This window comes from Oreochromis aureus, linkage group 1 (genome assembly GCF_013358895.1).
Source record: "Oreochromis aureus strain Israel breed Guangdong linkage group 1, ZZ_aureus, whole genome shotgun sequence".
In the NCBI taxonomy this organism is placed as follows: domain Eukaryota; kingdom Metazoa; phylum Chordata; class Actinopteri; order Cichliformes; family Cichlidae; genus Oreochromis; species Oreochromis aureus.
The window spans coordinates 15,204,940-15,212,998 of NC_052942.1; positions in this window are offsets into that span (position 1 = coordinate 15,204,940).

The window sequence follows — 8,059 nt, forward strand, 5'->3', positions numbered from 1 at the left end:
GCATTTTCCTGCTCAGCATAGAGAGAGTACCTGTAGTCTGACTCTCCACGTCTAAATGGGACTTGAATAGGTTACATTGTGCAACACCAAATAAAATGCTTGCAATGCTTTAGTGAGTGTTTTTCATGGTTGGAGGCGAAATGGGGTTTGTGACGATATTTGAGCGTTTAATGCTATAAACACACAGACTTCCCTCCCTCTGGCATGGATGGCTCCCAGGGACGCTTTGCATGTAAATATTCATAGTGTGATGGGATGGGCGATTAATTATTAAGTAAAGCATAGAACTGTAGTAATTGAATTTTTTTTATTTTCTGCACCTGAGGATGAAAATTGAAGAAAGGCTGTTAAGAAATAGAGAGCAATAATTATCAAGCAGAACATTCTATTGGTTCAACTACACTCACGATGGATGAGGACCCCTTATTCTGATGGCGATCTTTGAGGGAGACAAGAGCACAAATACAGTTTGTTAGCAAGACAATTAAGCAAAACCTTTGGTAGTCAAATAAGCCTTTGATCAACACCTGCAGAGAGTAAGGCAAGTTCAGATAACTTTAATTGTATTTATACTGCGCCAAATCACAACAACAGTTGCCTCAAGGTGCTTTAAACTGTAAGTTAAAGACTACAATAATACAGAGAAAGCGAAAACGCCAACAATTAGATGACCCCCTATGAGCAAGCGCTTTCACAACTTGACAAATCTTGTTAAATCTGTTCTACCAAATCTTGAGGAGTCTTCTTGAATTGATAATCACTAAGCTAAGACACAGCTAAGAAAACTGGGCATATATAGCAGTGGTGGACAAGTAGAGGAAGAAGTGACAGATATAGCTACAGTGGCTTGCAAAAGTATTGGCCCCTTGAACTTTTCCACATTTGTCACATTACAGCCACAAACATGAATCAATTTATTGGAATTCCACGTGAAAGAGCAATACAAAGTGGTGTACACGTGAGAAGTGGAACAAAAATCATACATGATTCAAACATTTTTACAAATAAATAAAGTGGGGTGTGCGTAATTATTCAGCCCCTTTGGTCTGAGTGCAGTCAGTTGCCCATAGACATTGCCTGATGAGTGCTAATGACTAAATAGAGTGCACCTGTGTGTAATCTAATGTCAGTACAAATACAGCTGCTCTGTGACGGCCTCAGAGGCTGTCTAAGAGAATATTGGGAGCAACAACACCATGAAGTCCAAAGAACACACCAGACAGGTCAGGGATAAAGTTATTGAGAAATTTAAAGCAGGCTTAGGCTACAAAAGATTTCCCAAGCCTTGAACATCCCACGGAGCACTGTTCAAGCCATCATTCAGAAATGGAAGGAGTATGGCACAACTGTAAACCTACCAAGACAAGGCCGTCCACCTAAACTCACAGGCCGAACAAGGAGCGCTGATCAGAAATGCAGCCAAGAGGCCCATGGTGACTCTGGACAAGCTGCAAAGATCTACAGCTAAGGTGGGGAATCTGTCCACACTGCACATCACTCTGAACACACCATCCCCACTGTCAAATATGGTGGTGGCAGCATCATGCTCTGGGGTGCTTCTCTTCAGCAGGGACAGGGAAGCTGGTCAGAGTTGATGGGAAGATGGATGGAGCCAAATACAGGGCAATCTTGGAAGAAAACCTCTTGGGGTCTGCAAAAGACTTGAGACTGGGGCGGACGTTCACCTTCCAGCAGGACAACGACCCTGAACATAAAGCCAGGGCAACAATGGAATGGTTTAAAACAAAACATGTCCATGTGTTAGAATGGCCCAGTCAAAGTCCAGATCTAAATCAATCGAGAATCTGTGGCAACATCTGAAAACTGCTGTTCACAAACGCTGTCCATCTAATCTGACTCAGCTGGAGCTGTTTTGCAAAGAAGAATGGGCAAGGATTTCAGTCTCTAGATGTGCAAAGCTTGTAGAGACATACCTTAAAAGACTGTCAGCTGTAATTGCAGCAAAAGGTAGTTCTACAAAGTATTGACTCAGGGGGCTGAATAATTACGCACACCCCACTTTATTTATTTGTAAAAATGTTTGGAATCATGTATGATTTTCGTTCCACTTCTCAAGTCTACACCACTTTGTATTGGTCTTTCACGTGGAATTCCAATAAAATTGATTCATGTTTGTGGCTTTAATGTGACAAAATGTGGAAAAGTTCAAGGGGCGAATACTTTTGCAAGCCACTGTATACCAAGTGATCGCAACATCACTCGAGAAGCTCAAGAAGGGTGAGGATTCAAGATTCTTAATCTTGAATCTTAAAAAAAGAATACTTAAGTAGTCAAGAGCTTCGTGAAGTTAGCTCACTAGTTTCCACCTAAACATGATATACCACGGTCTGACTGAGAGATTTCTGAAAAAATTAAAACGACTGCTCTACTTATCACTTCCAACATAAATGAAGACAGAAAACTGCATCAAAACAGCAATGCAATGCAAAATACCATTATGCTGAAAATCTGGGTGCTACTACTGCATAGGTACTTACTTTTGCTGAGAAATAAATAGGGGGAAAAAAAAAACCCTGGAGAAATACTTACTGGGACACGCCCATTTGCGAGCTCCTCCTGAAAAAAACACATTAAAAAAAACCCACATAAGTACTTCCAACAAACATTGCTGCCCAGGACAATGAAACTGATGGTGTAATAACTTTTCTCATCCCACACATACCCGGACATGGGCCTTGACCGCCCCGCCGGTCACCTTCCTCCAGCGGGGCTGTAGCGCCCAGAGCTCTGCGGTACCTCTCGTGTCTGCAGACATGAGAAAAAACAGTGAGCAAACATGTAACTATCACATCAATGTGAATCTGATGGGTGTGATTTTTCCAGACTGACGGAACTGCAAACAGAATGTTACAGAACTGTTATACAGCATGAGGGTAATCAATTCAAATTACTGTCCTTTATTTGGCATAATTACTGTCTAACTGACAGAAGTTACAGGAAGTACTGCAAGTTAAATTAAGCTGACAAAAACCTTTTAGTGCTGAATAGATACAAGCTCCACATTCAAGAACAATCTGAGCACACTGTCATTAGTTATCATCAGTGGGTAACTCTAGTTATGTATGAAATAGAGCTGGGTCTCATCACTGATTCACTGAGGTCGGAGAGTGATGAAACCTATCAAGAGCCTCTAGAATCATATTTCCACATTATTTCCAGCGTGAGTCTCAAACAGAAGTTGTAGTCCTTTTAATTTTTGATCGTCTGCATTTAACTTACATAATTGAAGCCTCCATCCGGGTCAGCCGGGCGCAGCTCGCTTTTTTCTGAAATGAAAATTCACATGAGAGATTATCTAAAGTTTAAATCTTTATATTGGTGTTGTGGTTTATTATTGACTTTTTATTCTTAGCAACTTTGAAGAGAGTAGCAAAGTCTGTGTTAATACATGTTTTATTCCTGCATTGGAAATGGAAATTTTATATCAAGAAATCTAACACTTTGAAAAAATGTTTTCATACAACATGAACTGACAACTCAGGTGTAAATTATTATTCAAAGCTGCATGTTTCATGGCTAAAGGCCCAGAAACATGCAGCTCATTTCTGAGCCTTTGACCAAAGAGCAAAAAGGTTTTTTTTTTTAAAATGCGAGTTCAGTTATAGTAAAGCTTAAAAAATCTTCATTTGACTAATTTTACACAGTAAAATTATCTTTGTCAACACAAAAGTAAAGATTATTACTTATTTTTAGAACAATAAACCTTAAAGCAGATGATGAGAGTCCATAAAAGTCCATAAAAGTCCATAAAAAGGCCAGAAAGGACTACAGGGACAAAATGGAGTCCAGCTACCACAGCTTTGACACCAGGCGACTGTGGAATGGACTGCGCTGCATCACTGACTACAAGGTCAACACAGTCAGTGTTCAGCCCACTGCATCTCTCGCAGACGAGCTTAACAACTTCTATGCTCGTTTTGATGCAGACAACAGAGAGCAGTCAATAAAATAGAATTATGTCATTTTCAAAAATTCATTAAAATCATCCTTAGTAGTTGATGTCCAACTTTCAACACATCCTCCTCTGGGACACCTACTGTACCTGTGTGCCAAGTTTCAGACAGATTTACTGTAGAATTCCTCAGATATTAAAGCAAACTCGTATTCAATTCAATACAGTCAATATACTACAATTATGTCATTTTCAAAAATTCATTAAAAATCGTCCTGAGTAGTTGATGTCCAACTTTCAACACATCCCTCCTCTGGGACACCTACTGTACCTGTGTGCCAAGTTTCAGACAGATTTACTGTAGAATTCCTCAGATATTAAAGCAAACTCGTATTCAATTCAATACAGTCAATATAATAGAATTATGTCATTTTCAAAAATTCATTAAAACTCATTCTCAATAGTTGATGTCCAACTTTCAACAGATTCTTACTCTGGGACACGTACTGTACCTCTGTGCCAAGTTTCATCCAGATTTACTGTAGAATTCCTCAGATATTAAAGCAAACTCGTATTCAATTCAATACAGTCAATATACTACAATTATGTCATTTTCAAAACTCATTAAAAATCGTCTGAGTAGTTGATGTCCAACTTTCCACACATCCTCCTCTGGGACACCTACTGTACCTCTGTGCCAAGTTTCAGACAGATTTACTGTAGAATTCCTCAGATATTAAAGCAAACTTGTATTCAATTCAATACAGTCAATATACTAACATTATGTCATTTTCAAAATTCATTAAAATCGTCCTGAGTAGTTGATGTCCAACTTTCAAACATCCCTTCCAACAAACATTGCTGCCCAGGACCCAGTGGTGGACTTTAGGTTTTGATTATTATCTTATGTTTTAGGTTCATTCTTGTTGGGAATTTCTTGTTCTCAGGTTTTGTTTCTGTTTTGTATTTCAAGCTCCTTTTGTTCTGTGTCCCTGTGCCTGCCCTGGTCCCACTCTTTATGTTCCCTCCTGTCGCCATGTCTTGTGTTAAGTTCATGTCTGTGCAAACCTGTTGTATTTCCTGTTTTATTCTTAAGGTCTCGTCTCATGAGAGTGTTCTCAGCTTTACGTCTGTGTCTCGTCGGCCCTGACTTCTCCCTCCTGTCTCCCAACCCATGATTACTCCTGTGTGTGTATTTAAGCCCTGTGTGTTCTCCTGCCTGTTGCTGATTTGTCTGTGATGTCTTCCCAGAGTCTCCGCTGTGGTCCTACCTGTGTTCCTTTGCATGTCACTCTGTGAGTTTTGGTTTTAATTTCATGTATTTAGGTTTTCCCAGTTTAGTTATTTCTTAGTTCCTGTCCTCACCATCTCCACCTTGAATAAAGCTCCACATCAGCCCCTCTGATGGTGACAGGGGTAGGAGGAGAAGCATGCTTCCTGAAGTCCATGATCAGTTCCTTTGTCTTTGTGATGTTAAGCTCTAGATGGTTTAACTCACACCACTCAACAAAGCTGTCCACCACACTCCTGCACTCCTCCTGTCCATCCCTGATACAGCCCACAATGGCAGAGTCATCAGAGAATTTCTGCAGATGACATCACTGAGACTTGTACCTGAAGTCAGATGTGTAGAGGGTGAAGAGGAAGGGTAATAGGACAGTCACCCGCGGCGCCCTGTTATCCGGCGGCAGCTCTTCAGCCCATGATGCTGTGGTACTTGTTAAATAGTCAGTGATCCAAGCAACCAGTGGGGCATCCACCTGCATTTTCCTGCTCAGCATAGAGAGAGTACCTGTAGTCTGACTCTCCACGTCTAAATGGGACTTGAATAGGTTACATTGTGCAACACCAAATAAAATGCTTGCAATGCAGAGTGTTTTCATGGTTGGAGGCGAAATGGGGTTTGTGACGATATTTGAGCGTTTAATGCTATAAACACACAGACTTCCCTCCTCTGGCATATGGATGGCTCCCAGGGACGCTTTGCATGTAAATATTCATAGTGTGATGGGATGGGCGATTAATTATTAAATAAAGCATAGAACTGTAGTAAAAATTTTTTTTATTTTCTGCACCTGAGGATGAAAATTGAAGAAAGGCTGTTAAGAAATAGAGAGCAATAATTATCAAGCAGAACATTCTATTGGTTCAACTACACTCACGATGGATGGGGACCCCTTATTCTGATGGCGATCTTTGAGGGAGACAAGAGCACAAATACAGTTTGTTAGCAAGACAATTAAGCAAAACCTTTGGTAGTCAAATAAGCCTTTGATCAACACCTGCAGAGAGCCTCTAAGGCAAGTTCAGATAACTTTAATTGTATTTATAGCGCGCCAAATCACAACAACAGTTGCCTCAAGGTGCTTTAAACTGTTTGTTAAAGACTGCAATAATACAGAGAAAACGGAAAACGCTCCAACAATTAGATGACCCCCTATGAGCAAGCGCTTTCACAACTTGACAAATCTTGTTAAATCTGTTCTACCAAATCTTGAGGAGTCTTCTTGAATTGATAATCACTAAGCTAAGACACAGCTAAGAAAACTGGCATATATATAGCAGTGGTGGACAAGTAGAGGAAGAAGTGACAGATATAGCTACAGTGGCTTGAAAAGTAGTAGCGGCCCCTTGAACTTTTCCACATTTTGTCACATTACAGCCACAAACATGAATCAATTTTATTGGAATTCCACGTGAAAGAGCAATACAAAGTGGTGTACACGTGAGAAGTGGAACAAAAATCATACATGATTCCAAACATTTTTACAAATAAATAAAGTGGGTGTGCGTAATTATTCAGCCCCTTTGGTCTGAGTGCAGTCAGTTGCCCATAGACATTGCCTGATGAGTGCTAATAAAAGAGCAGAGTGCACCTGTGTGTAATCTAATGTCAGTACAAATTCAGCTGCTCTGTGAAAGCCTCAGAGGCTGTCTAAGAGAATATTGGGACAACAACACCATGAAGTCCAAAGAACACACCAGACAGGTCAGGGATAAAGTTATTGAGAAATTTAAAGCAGGCTTAGGCTACAAAAGATTTCCCAAGCCTTGAACATCCCACGGAGCACTGTTCAAGCCATCATTCAGAAATGGAAGGAGTATGGCACAACTGTAAACCTACCAAGACAAGGCCAGCCCACCTAAACTCACAGGACGAACAAGTCCAGCGCTGATCAGAAATGCAGCCAAGAGGCCCATGGTGACTCTGGACAAGCTGCAAGATCTACAGCTAAGGTGGGGAATCTGTCCACACTGCACATCACTCAACACACACCATCCCACTGTCAAATATGGTGGTGGCAGCATCATGCTCTGGGGTGCTTCTCTTCAGCAGGGACAGGGAAGCTGGTCAGAGTTGATGGGAAGATGGATGGAGCCAAATACAGGGCAATCTTGGAAAAAACATCCTTGGGGTCTGCAAAGACTTGAGACTGGGGCGGACGTTCACCTTCCAGCAGGACAACGACCCTGAACATAAAGCCAGGGCAACAATGGAATGGTTTCAAACAAAACATGTCCATGTGTTAGAATGGCTCAGATCAAAGCAAGATCTAAATTCAATCGAGAATCTGTGGCAACATCTGAAAACTGCTGTTCACAAACGCTGTCCATCTAATCTGACTCAGCTGGAGCTGTTTTGCAAAGAAGAATGGGCAAGGATTTCAGTCTCTAGATGTGCAAAGCTTGTAGAGACATACCTTAAAAGACTGTCAGCTGTAATTGCAGCAAAAGGTAGTTCTACAAAGTATTGACTCAGGGGCTGAATAATTACGCACACCCCACTTTATTTATTTGTAAAAATGTTTGGAATCATGTATGATTTTCGTTCCACTTCTCAAGTCTACACCACTTTGTATTGGTCTTTCACGTGGAATTCCAATAAAATTGATTCATGTTTGTGGCTGTAATGTGACAAAATGTGGAAAAGTTCAAGGGCCGAATACTTTTGCAAGCCACTGTATACCAAGTGATCGCAACATCACTCGAGAAGCTCAAGAAGGGTGAGGATTCAAGATTCTTAATCTTGAATCTTAAAAAGAATACTTAAGTAGTCAAGAGCTTCGTGAAGTTAGCTCACTAGTTTCCACCTAAACATGATATACCACGGTCTGACTGAGAGATTTCTGAAAAAAAAATTAAAAC